Here is a 13,457-nt window from a genome sequence, read left to right as displayed (position 1 = left end):
GCCCTTGTTGTCCTGCCTGATGTTTGTTCACTTAGGGCAGATGTCCAGCCCAGGGAAGGGTTGTGTTTGAACTGTCAGATCACTCTTAGCTCTGCCGCAACTTCTTCAGCTCCAATGGGTTGTTGCCACATTCAGTTGTATTGATTCTTACACAGCTGTGGGCAAGCAGTAGTTTCTGTTTCCTGCACATCTTGACTGGGTTTTATCATTTGAATATTCTGATAAATGTGTATGACTGGATTTGGCAGAACATTATGAACAGGAGATTTGTTTTCTTGTCTTGAATGTTGGACAAGCAATTTTCTACCAGTTGCTTTACATCTTCATGTTTATTTTTGCTTTCTATTAATCGTGAGGGCCCTTATTAAACTAGTAGCGATAAGTACATCTTCCAATTCCATGTCTAGAAAATGTCACTTTTAAAATGCTTTTTTAGTAGAAATTAAAATGCCTATTGTAAAATTATATACTCTTTCACTTTACAAAATGTGAAGATGAGTCCATATTGTGAAGTATAAAAATAGTTTTCCTATGGAAATAGAGTTATTTTATTTGGGGTAAGTGCTGTCCCATGCTTATTTCCATCATAATAATAACTAAAGCTATGAAGATGAGAAATTATTTCATCATGGCTGACAAAAGGGTGCGTTTGATCTAAAAATGTTGATCAGGCAGTTCAGTACTAAATACATTTTCAAAACAGATTAAATCTAACAAATTATAATGTATTTATTGTCATATTATAACATTTCACTAGCAATAGCATTACGACAGTCTAATATTACATAACACATTTTAATGCATGTCAAATGACATATTCAGGTATAATGTGCCAGTAGTAGTATTCTGTAATATGAATTATGCCTACAAAGATATTTAACAGAAAAATAAGTATAAATCTATACAATGAAAGTATCCATTACTTCTCTCTGGAAGAGAACACCAGTATAGTGTGGATTATAAACCTGATGTTTTTGAAATTTCAGTTAATGATAAATTCTTAAAACAGTTCTTTTTACTGGGAATAGAATTCCTCATGGGAAAAGAATACATTTCAATAAACTGAGTGTTTAATTTAAAACAGTAATTCCAAGACTGAAACTGGCTTTGCTGGGAACTGTACTTAGGATGGGAATTTCATTTTTGTAGTAGATTTGCAAAGTAGTTTGTAGTTTGCAAAGAAACACCAACCATCTGAGACTGTTGCCACAGTCTCTTTTCAAACTCAGCTACTGTTTTCATTCAAGACATCAAGCAAAATCTCATTCTGTTAGCAAGTAAACATACAGTAAGTAGGTCCCTGTTCTTGCTGTCTAAAAATACATGAAGAAGAGACCAGGAAAGAGTTGAAAACATTGAAGCAGCTTTCCTAGATAACCAAGTGGCAAGATCCAAAGCTTTATTTATTCTCAGCATGTTATATGACATTATTTTTAATTTATTTTTGTCTGTTTTATTATTTTTATTTACTCTATAATAGACAATATAAAAAAGCCCATCACGAGAAATATTCAATCAACTAACTCACCAGCTGAGTTTCAACAATCATGATCATTTCCTTGCTAACTGCCCAGAACTGAGGGGTACTTGATGCTGTTGTGCAGGTGATATCCCATGTTGGTTGTACCTAACTTAGTTCTGTATCATACTATGAGTTTGGACAGTGTTAAAATTGATAATAATTTCCCTAAAACACCTAAACTAACAGGCATGTTACCTTCAAGAAGAAATCTCAGAGCTTTATGAAATGCAGTAAGAGAAAAATGAGAGGGAAGCAAAGCCTCTGCTGTTTGTTTTTCTCAAGCTGCTTTGCTCGTGTCGGGTTTCAGGCCCCGAATGCCTTTTGGTTTGTCTGTGTGCTTTTAGTTTGTTAAACTTCACGTGCTTATCTCACTTCCTAATCTCCTGTGGGGATTTGATAACCTTAGTGGTTTTTTCATGCTGCTCCTAGTGCCTTTGCCATGATTAATGGGATAGACCACTAAACTGGCCACCTCCAAAATTATGGAATGTGTTAATCAGATGGGCAGATGACCTCGGGGAGTGCAGTGACCCTGAGGATCAAAGGTCAGATTTAAACAATACGACAAATGCAAGGATGTTGTCATTTCAAACTAAAAAAAAGATAAATAGATAAAGGGTAACTTGAGAGTGACATACATATTTCTGGCAGTTTTTATGAACACAAATGGACTTTTACTATTAAATAGCAAGTAATGTATCTTCTATGGCTTGCTATATGAGGTCAAAGTTACAAAGAACGCGAGATTTGGTTTCAGTTTCAGTGTTTGGTGTAAAACAATGTGTTACTTCTGTGCCGTCATTTTCCTTTCTATAAATACCACAGAATATGATCCTTTGTAAAGCTGTTCAGAAATCATGGATTCATGGTACCACAGAAGGGCAATGCAGCGCTGCTACCAGTGCTGCCGTTGAGTCGCTGTTTCGTATATTACCCATTTAACTGGAAATATGACACCATATGGTATAGTTAGTTTTAGTATGAAATTTTATTTTTCTTTCTTAATTGTTAAAGTAAAGTGATCTCTGTGGAGTTGTATTATAGAGGGGGAACAAGGCTCAGTCTTCAACCTGGTACAGCTGAGAAGAAAAAGGACTTGGGGACAAATTTGTGCTTCTATTACACTGGCTGGCCAGGTACCAAAACAGACTTTGTCATCATTTACGACAGCTCTAAATTACACCAGCTCAATAAGCTGGGAACCCGTCAGAGCACTGTACGATTTTTCCTGAACACGGCATGAGTTCTGCTCCCTGCTTTTGGACCCAACCTTCTGCTAGGTCTAAGAAATAATTAGCACAGAAATGCATTATATCGAGGAGAGTCATCTGTTTCCCTTTGTGGTAGCTTTTTAGCCACAAAAGCAGTTTGATGTGGAGTTTGAAGCTTCAGTGTGTCGGGCCAGGGAACCATCAAGCAGACAGTGCTGTATCTTCCATAAAGCTTTTATTCGGTGGGATTGGTAGTGGACAATATAGTCTACAGCTCCTATGTCTTGGTTGCATTACTGGGTGGCTTTTCATATCTGCAGCCCTGAGCATTTCATGAATGGTATAAAATCAGTATAGAAAAACCTTATCTCTAAATAAACCGAGTATCAGAAGTATTTTATATATTTGTTTCTTTCATTACGTTACTGTTGTTGTAGCTGTGATGGTCCAAGGACATCCCTAAGCCAAGTTTAGTGCTGGCTCATTGTATCTTTTGTTAGGATTCACATACCTACTTAGACTTACTCTCAACTTTTATATTCTTTCAAAGTTTGCTTCTGTTTCAAAGTTAGGAACTAGTCAAAAGCATCCGTGCTGATTTTTAAACCCAATTATGTGTTGGCTGGTTCAATAAAAAAATTTCTTCTCCCCAGAAGCCTTAGGCTTGCCATAGGAAATTCTATCCTGAGTGCCCGGATGCTCTGCTGCCCAATGTTTGTATTGACGTTAAAGGAGACAAAGCAGTGAAGAATAACTCATAAGCCATCAATTCACCTTTATTACTGAGACAGAGCTCTAACTTGGTTGTGGCAGTGTGATTGATTAACAAGCACAGCAAGTTAAAAGGGTAAGGCAGGCTGGAAAGGTAAAACTCTTGATATGTTCAATTAATATTCAGAATTCATTTAAAAAAAAATAAAGGGGGGAGCTTGCCTACTTGAGAAATGTTTCCTTAATATGTCTTCAGGTTGTTCCACTTTGTAGGAAATAGCTGAGATGGGTTCTACTGAATATGGTCTGTTGAGACTTGGGATGGAATGAAGTATTCATTTCTGAGGGCATATGTATTTATAGCCTATGCTGACAAAAAAAAAAAAAAAAAAAACAGGCCGATAAATCTTTTATAACAATAATAAAAAAAAAAAAGAAATCATTTTGCATGAAAACATGTTTTAACTGTATTTGTAACACTCAGTAAATAAATTACAGGTTTTATATCATTCAGAAAGAGCTGCGAGTGATTTATTCAGTTATTAACTTCACACGCTTGGAAGAATGAATTAAATACCAGTCCTTGTTGAAGGCTTTGGGATTATTCTGCAAGAATATACCACTTAAAAGTTTTGGCAGCTCAGTGTGTGTTGTGTGATGAGCAGGAAGATTTTGGTGGAAGCTGAAGCAAATGAGTCTGTATCCTGACAGTTTACAGCATCTTATAAATTCCATAAAATGAAAATGAATTATGTATTATTGGGTTTACATAAGGTCACCAGATGAACTCTGACCCTTCTCTTTTCTCATTTGGCTCAATTATTAGATGAAATGACAGATCTGATCTCTTTTCAAATTGTATTAGAAGGGGCCTCTTTATTTTGCCCTCTAGCAGCAATTCTCTGACAGAACTAGGCAAGTGCATTAATTATGATTGATTTAGTGGGTCTATAAGGTGATTATTTCTCAAATTCTACTTCTGTGCGAAAACCTTTTAACCTCTCTCAGGCCACACAGCAAATGAAATCCATAAGAAGATTTAAGAGGGGACTGACCAGCACTGCAGTTTCCTTCTGCTGTTAGAACTCAAAACACTTTGGGACACCCAAGCAAATCCAAAGGATTGAATTACCAGGACATACTGTGGTTAAAATGTTTAACAATTTGATATCTCTGTTTAAAGAAAATGGCATGAAATTGATCATGAGGGGGGAAAAAAATGTCCCTTTTTTAGAGGGGGGGACAGAAGTGGCAAAAAATATTTTTTGCTTTGTAAATTAGACACAATAAAAAGATCAAGATCCCTCATATGAAGATTCTGCCGGAGTGTGTTACATTGCAGTGAGAATAGAATTTCAGCCATATTCTTTTGATAAAATGGCAAATTAACTTCAGAAATCAGTCTAAGGGTCTACTTTTTTTTTTTGGCATGACTATAAATATTATGGATTACATGTGTGTATGCATATGTTTATACACGCTTATATATCAGCACAGTAAAGAATACAGTTTGAAACCAAATCTGAGTTCAAAAAGAGAAACTGCACACTATATATTTATTCTTAAGTAACACTGATGCTTTGTTTATAGGCTAATAGAAATGTGAATCCTGTTTCCAGATCAACCACTCCAGTTTTGGCAAGCTGAATTCTCTGGGAGGCCTGCAGTAATAGACCGTACAAGTACAATCCTTCTAGATGTGAGTATTGTGTAATAAATGCCTTTTACAACTCTGCTATGAACCACTTTGAGGTTATGTGAGACAAGTTTGTTGGGAGCAAAGCTGAGCAGCTCAATGGCCGGTTCAGATCAGTGCGGATCCTCTTTTCCATTTTGCCCGGTGGAAATTTTTGCTGAGGTGCTTCTTGCTATCACTGATCTCTAGAAACAGAGGTAGGAGGTGCAGAAGGAAAGGAAGAGAAATAGGGTTAAATTTACTTCTCCTTCCTAGCCCGGAGTTCCAGCTCTATTATTGAAATAGTCAATGTCTCAGAAATATGAAATCAATGCATCTTTTATTTTGAAAAATCAGATGTTTGTAAGATGGGAATTGTGAATAGTAAACTTGTTAACCCTCAACAGATGAATCAAATCTGTATTTATTGAGCATATCTGTTGCAAGATCTTGTTTAGGAGTACTGTGAATTTGTTTGGGAGTTTTTTCATAGACTTCACAGATAGGGCTGTTATTATTCAGGTAGGTGTTTCAGGAACACCTGAGCAAAACTCTGGGCATACAACTAATCCAGATGCAGTATGACAGTTGATTTTAACTTTCTAAATGTAAATCTAAACAAGAAAATAATCAAATTGGAATTAGAAGAGCATTTCAGACAGATTTCAGTACCCCACAGGCAAGGAAACTTTGACTGCAGCTTAACATACTACAATAAACTTAATTAGTACTACTAAAGGGTGATGAATTTGAATAACAGCAAATTAGTTGCAATGTTCTAAGTTGTTATGAAGACATTTTTAATTCACCTTCATATTGTTTGATTTATTAAAAAAAAAAAATGCAATGTTTTGAACTGCAAATCTAAGTAACTGGGCAGTGCACAGAGGTGTTATCGGTAATTATATAGGAAGATAAACTTCTAAAAGTTTACATTATGCTCATTTTAGATTACTGCAATAACACTTCAAGACCTCTTTGTCCTTGAATGTAATGGATGATAACTTTGAATTTTAAGGCTTGTGATTACACCCAGCAAAGCTAATTTTGTTGGAATTTCAGATCAGCAGAAGCACACCATTTTGTTGAAATAGATGCGTTTCAACAAAGTATTCATGGAGCACAGCCTAAGCAGGGAAAATATCTTATGGTTTTTATTGTGGAATAATTTAGGAATTGCTCTAGGATGTGGAAGGTGTGTTTGTGTCTGTTCTGTAGGGTGAGCTGAGATGAAAAATCTCTACTTTGAATTAGGAAAAAAAAGAAGGTGCCCTGGCTGTTGCACTGTGGGAAGCGTCCCTGCTGTGCAGCACATACGTTCAGGCACATGCAATAAAAGTGGGAACAGAGAAACAATTCCTTTTCTATGGAGCTGTTTGAAGCAGCGTCTGCGACACCTCGCCCTGAGTCACCAGCAGCATTGGTTCTACTCTAGGCAGTTCTGCTGGTAACAACAGTTCGGAGAAGGAAAAATGTTGGCCAAAGTTTTCAGTTCCCTTGTGCTGCTTTATGGGTGTGCCCGTATTTCTTTTGGTAGCTGATTTCCCATAAAAACTATTGCTGCTGATTAGCATTTGGTTTTAAGTCCCTTTATCATGATTAAATTCCACATGGTACCTCACCAGATATTTTGGATAACATATATGTGAACACTACCAACAACTTTGTTGGCTTCCTCTGCAGTGAGCACAAAATACTTACATAGTAAAGTGTATGTTGAATAACTATTTGGGAGGCAATCGCCTGTTTAGCATTTATTACTGAATTTTCAGGGGGATTCCTTACTGTTTGAATTAATCTCTTCAGCCATGCAGGTTCCCGTACAGGAAGTGCAGAAACAAGGAGTGTGTTATGGATCAGCTGTTCTGCCCTGTCTCTGCAGCTGATCTTAGTGCAAATCTTGTTGTGTCCGATGCTCTGTCTGGTTTATCACTCGGCTTTGCCAGTAGCCGTGGTGAAGGAGTAACACCTGTGTTAGCTCAAGCTTGTGCCTCTGCTCCTTCCTAATGACACTGCTGGTATTGAACTCAATAAGGATATCGCTTTACACCTTCTATCAAAGATTTGCTGGCATAGGCTATCCAGCTCTGACATAGTAATGCTGATGTATTGGTTTTGAACTCATATTAAAAATTAGATAAAATTCACAAGGTCCAACTTTTGACACTGGAGAAGTAGAGCATGTCCAGTACAAACAAGCTGATAACTGCAGCTATGCTAATGAAATAAAGGGCCATAACGTGGAATGATGGTTCAGAATGCTGGTTTAGAGCCGCATTGTGTATCCTCTGTGTAGCAATGTCTGAGCTGTGCAGCTTGCTGACAAGCTGCCGTTTGGTTTATAGGTAGGCAAACCTCAGTAAATTGGAATAGAGAGATGTAGCAGTGGATCAAGTCAATCGTCTTGCTTCGTTTTGAGTTCATTCGTTTTCTCTGATGCTTCTAGTGTAAATAAGATGCTTTGAAATGCATATGTATTTCAAATGATTCTCAACTGTTGATGGTTTTATTGCTTTTCAGGAGGAAGAATATGGTTAATAGGAGATATTTTCAAACCCTAGACAAGACTGGGCACTGATCTGGGCAGTAGTTCTGTGTTCCTTTTTCTTATTATTTACTACAAATACTTACAGACATCATTTTGAAAGCTGAATGATTTAGAATATCTAACCCTGAGGTTTCTGAATTATTCTAGAGGTTGGCTCAAAAAAATGTTGTACATCATTTTGGGTGATATAGCTTTGTGAGGGGTATAATACAGAGTGTAATAAAGAGCTTCTCAATTCTCAGAACTGATAATTCAGACATTCAGTGCAAACACTAGAATCTTTCAAAAGGCCGCTTTTTACCGTAGTAGAATATGAATCCACTATTTTCTAAATGATACAGAGTCAAACTCAGAGGCGTTCTAAGTTTTTTAAAAATGGAAGTTAGTTCAGCTGCATCATTTCCTTGCTGTAGATAGAGCTGTGGCAACCAAACATGAAAGCTTATTGTTGATCTTTCATTAAATAAATAAGAGGTCTCGTGCACCGAAGTTACCATCTTGCCACATTTGTAAAAAACCCTGATGCTTTTATTCTTGATCTATACCCTGTTCTGTCATTAGATGACAAATGCTCACAAGTAAGAACTCTATAGAAAGAAGATCTCTAGTCAATTTTTTAGACACTGGGAATTTCCCATAGGATATTTGCTACTATTACGTTCCTTGAGACATAAAAGAAAGGAGATGGAAAACCAGGGAAGTCTGCTCCCACATTGAAGGCAATACATGTATAGCCATTGCAAAATTAAATGATGTTTCCAGGCATGCTATATTATTGGTTTCTGTAGAATTCTTACAGAGTATACCGCTGGGCTTGCCACATTTGCGACTTAGTAATTCTTTTTATGTAGTCTGAGAGATTTAAAAACTATGCAGAGTTTACTAGAGATTTCTACACGGATGTGATGGAGGTCTTTTTCCAGATATTATTATATTCACTTTAGAATAACATAGTATGTTTGATTCCTCTTCTGACAGGTTTTTTGTCCTATGGTTGCTATGTATTGTATTATATGTTAGGACATTCTAAAAATATCTGCATAGTAAAAATAGCCTCTGAATATTGTATCTCAGGAGACCAATGGTAGCTTCATATGCCATGTCCTACTTGTAACCAACCATTTGTGTGATTCTGGTCTGTGGGGATACAGTCCTGAGGGGTGTTTAAACTTTGAGATGCCCCACAATCAACACCTTTGCACTCACTTGTTCAGTCTAGTGGCTAAAGTTACCTTTTTTTCCTGTAACTTTGTACTTGTCATTCTTCAGTGCATAACTAGAGACTAATGTTTGATGTCTGGATCGAAGGGTACTAATGTGGGCTTTAGACACTATTCAGCTGTCCAGGTAGACCGGCTCAAGAATTGTTTATATGGATTCTGCATAGCTCAGTATACATTTCTGTCCTACCACACTGATATATCAGCTTAGATCTATTTTTAAGAAATAGATGTTAATAATTCTAGTCTCTGATTATTAGGTCCCTGAAAGCCTTGGGTTTACAGTTTATAACTCCCTTGCAAATAGGAATGACCTTGACGATAATGAGTATTGTTTGTTTGTGAGCAACTTGATCTTAGATCTGAGCTGAGATCATTGCTCTCAATACACCTTAGAGCTGAAGCAAATTGGAAATGAGGTTCAAAGGTTGCATTTAAATCTCTGAGTTCCTTGTGCCTTGTTTAGAGAGAACTTTCTGCTCAGAAAGCTATCTTCACTTGCCTTGGATCTGAAAAGAAAATGTATTACATTTTAATACTGACACAAACAAATGAGTTGGTTTTAGTTTCTGTCATCCTCAAACCACTATGTTTATAATACCACGAGTATATTAATGGAGAGATTTAATGATATATATATTATTTCTGTCAGGATCCTCTAAATTACTTTTGCTACCACAAGGCACAAAATGATGATGTATTTCAGGGAACAAAGGAAGGTAGGTTACACTTCTAGTGCCCATAAATTCTTTGTTTTAAAAACATCAAGGCCTTTGATACAGTACAGTGCTTTTCAAGAGATTTGCTAGTAAAAATTAACCAGTGGGGTGGAAGAAGCTTTACTGATGTGCCTCCCTGTATCACGTTTCCCCAGCCCATTTTCTTCCATTCTGGAGACGGCATTGCCTGACCTCCTGCTTTGTTACACTTGCTCAGTTTTGCTGGATGTCGGCACAGCTGATGTGTTAGCAGCAAAAAAACACTAAACTGTGGAATATCATTATGTTTTGGGGCCAAAATCACCTTACCATAATCTTGCAAAGTTTTTGTGTCAAGTGATTTTGTTTGTTTGTTTCTTTGTTTTAATCTACTTTCCTTATTAAAATGCCCATTGTAGGCGTTTGTGCTCCATATTTTAGTTGATTCCCGTTTTCCCTTCAGATAGTTGGCTACTATCTTCTACTGCTGTTCTGGTTTTTGTTTATTTCTGGAAGAGGTTTGAGGAATGGGGGGTTGAGGGTAAAGGTAAGAGATTCATATTTGTATTTATCATACCAGCTCTGTAAGAGACTTGATCACTTGGGCATTTTGCCTTTAGCTTGCAGCTCTGCTGCCGTCCAAAAGCCGGGAGTGTTGTTAGAGCTTGGCAGTAATTTCAGAAATATTTAAGGTACTTTTAAGAGTTTCAACCTGAACACCTATGTAAAAGGTAGGTAGTGCTACCAATTCAAGCTTTAGAAACTAGGAAGGAGCGGTTACTCTTTACTGTGCTGCCTCAACCTCGTTGCTTGGCAGAAAAATAGTAGGCACTCATGCCATTAATATCTAAAAAGAGTCAGCTTAAGGTTAAAAGGGCAGCTTGCTATTGCACAACTGTTTAGTATTCAGAAAAGAATACTTGGCATTTAAAAATACATATTCTTTTGCCATCACAGATACACAGAACCCCAAAGCTCAGGTTACTTAAAGATGTCTTTACTCCAATCTCATAACAAAGATTTGGGCTATTTGATCTTCTCAAAAGACCTTGGTTTCTTTTCTTGGACCTCGCTGCAAGTAACAGAATCCTGAAAAGAAAATGGTCTCCTGTGAATGCATTGCAAATAGTTTCTTCTTTCTATATTGAGTTCTATATCAAGTAACCCTAGACACTAGTTTGTTGGTAATTTTTAATTATTTTTCTAATCTGATCTGAGAGCCTTTTGGAAAAGTGAGGGACACCAGATGTTTTGTCTTGTTTTGGTTTTTATTTGGCGTTTCTTTTGGTTGAACTTAAATGTTTGGTGTATTTGTTTATTTTTGATGGTGATACGAGTAAGAATGTATTGCTTGTATTTTCAGTTTGATGCATTTCCAATTTATTGCAAAGACAAGTAGAATTTAGTTTAGCCTTCTGTTTGTGAGTTGTTAATCTGAGTAAACAAAATTCCAAATAGTAACTAACAGTTAGACGAAGGTTACAGACTGTGTACTGATGGAATAAATTTGTCAAAGTGTTTTAAAAATTAAATAATCAGACAATTTGTAAGAGCCACAATTTTTTCTTTTTTTTGCGGGGGGGCATCATGGGGAAGATTTGCATGTACTAAATTATTTCCTGCAAGCTGTTTACTTCTGTTTGTTCATGATATAATGTAGTGTTTCAGACCAGATGCCTTTCTTCAGAAAATGACTTATATATGAGAAAGATTATTTGGATTTAAGTTGTACAATGGGGTGGCAATTACAATTGACTAGATGATTAAAAAGAAAAAAGAAATCTTCGCATCTAAACAAAAAAGATAATGCAACTCTTCAACTGAAAGGGTGTTGAACTGTTCCCACAGTGTTGACTGACTCTTGAGAGCAATTTGCCTCTCAGATTCAGTAATTTCACATGGATCTTCTTTACCCTGTCCTGCAAAATTTTCCTTATTTAGTAGGGCAGGAGTCTCAATAAAAGAGTAGAAACACCACAGTGATATAAAGTAAAGAGTCTGGGCAGTTTTATATTCAATACAGAAATACAAATCCAAAGCAAAATTCCGAGACTGGGAACGGTGGGGGGAATAGGGGAAAAAAAAAAGAAGCCCACACCACAGATGCTCAAGTGTTCATTACCCAAATCTTTGCAAGAATTGATTGAATAGAATTACCTACAAAGAGAATGTGGCATTTTAACATTATACAATCATGTTCCTCATGGCAGGTGACATCTATCTCCTTGACGGAGACTGTATCTCAAAAATACATTCACCGAGCTGTCTATAAATTCAAATAAACCCTGCAATTTAATTTTCAACATATCCATATGTTTGAGAATCAAGCTTTCAGCAGTTGAGTACAGTTGGTGTTGATACTACTGTACCCGATGAATAAGGAGGAAACAAAGCGGTGCCACAGCAGCTCCAGCCAGGTTTGGCAGGGGGCTGCAGCAGAGAAAAGATTCGTCCCAGTCTTCTGGGACTAATTCAAGATGCAGTGAATAGAATTTCCCAGAAGTTCATCCTTTCTTGTTTGGTCAAACGCAACATTTTTCATGGTTTAGAGGAACTCTGTCATTACTTAGTTAGAAACACAAAGAACCAAATGTGTCATTGTGTACCTTGGAAATGCAGCCAAGAATCTTGTAAGATAAAATAAAACCTTTAATTCCTTAAGAAAAATAATACAGCAGAATGCGCATTCATTTAACTTCTTAAGTATACATTTTCAGAATATGTGATCAGTTATATTATGTGAAAGAGAGACAACACCTGAGGCAGCTGCTGTGACAAAGGGGAAAATGCAGTAGTTATTTCTCAGTTTTCAAAAAGGCATTTCCAAAATAAGTCTCGTTCCTTTGTGCATGTCTGATTGCATTTTTGCTAATGAAAAATGTTATCTTCTTGCAAGCTCTATGGGGGCTGAAGGAGCAGCTGGAAATAATGAACAAATAAGTAAAGACTTTGAACTGAGGATTTGTTTGCTCCTCTGGAACGCTGCAGATACTGTAGGGTGAGCAATGTAGCCTTAGAATGGTAGGTGTACTCACACAACCACTAGGATCCACAAGAGTATGTTGAGATCAGCTGTAAAATTCATAATAGCTTAAAGCATTTGAAGATACTTCTGATAGTCATGACCAGCAGAGCTACAGAATATATTGATCAGGGTGTCAAGTGCTCAGTGCTTTCGTTCCATGTTTTTGGTGCACCCTGTGGCTCTACAGTGGCAATGTGAAATTTTGGTTGAAGTGTGCCAGAACAAAAGCTGTTCACTTGACTATCTGTGAGGTTTAGATTGGGCCTCACGCTAAAAACCCAAAAGCGGAAGGCAAACACTCACCCTACACCTCTTGCTCCACCAAGATCTTTGTGTTGGGAGGATGATTGAGTTCCAACCAGTGCAGCCACTTGTGTGCTCCCCAGGACAGGCCCTTAACTGGAGTTTTGACTACTTTGTGTCAATAAACAAGGACAAGGAACACCCTCCATTCAATGGGCTGGACTGGCCTCACTAGGCCTCAAACTACTCAGATAGTCTAGAAATGTCAAATTCCATTAAACTCCACAGTCAGGAGCCTAACCTGTGACAAACAGTTGCAGAAGTATTTTTAGTGACATATTTAGCTTTTGTAGAGCTGGAAAAGGAGTGTCTCACATTTTGCCATGAGTATTTAAGGTTTCTGTCTTCATTTGCATACTTCAACCTTTTAAAAGACAAAGTGTCAGACTTCTAGAACAATGAACATTTGTACAATGCAGGGTGAATTTGGGTAGTAAAGTGAGTAAAAGTCAGTACTCGGGTTCTCCAGGGTCAGCTCTCTTTTGTGAGGGAGAATGTGATGATCTCCCATCAGACCGTTAGTGGTTTGTTACATGATAGGTAA

General features: G+C 37.1%; 1 long non-coding RNA gene across 1 annotated transcript in view; it reads left to right on the top strand.

Annotated features, from left to right (window-relative positions):
- The window catches only part of LOC110360434 (uncharacterized), a 522,839-nt gene that overhangs the window by 358,739 nt on the left and 150,643 nt on the right, over positions 1 to 13,457 (top strand). The window contains exon 4 of the long non-coding RNA XR_010465887.1: positions 5,035 to 5,143. This is a non-coding gene — a long non-coding RNA (uncharacterized LOC110360434). The remainder of the gene's footprint in view (positions 1 to 5,034; positions 5,144 to 13,457) is intronic.

Source organism: Columba livia, chromosome 13, assembly GCF_036013475.1.
Source record: "Columba livia isolate bColLiv1 breed racing homer chromosome 13, bColLiv1.pat.W.v2, whole genome shotgun sequence".
Taxonomy (NCBI): domain Eukaryota; kingdom Metazoa; phylum Chordata; class Aves; order Columbiformes; family Columbidae; genus Columba; species Columba livia.
This window is presented reverse-complemented; position numbering and strand designations above follow the sequence as displayed.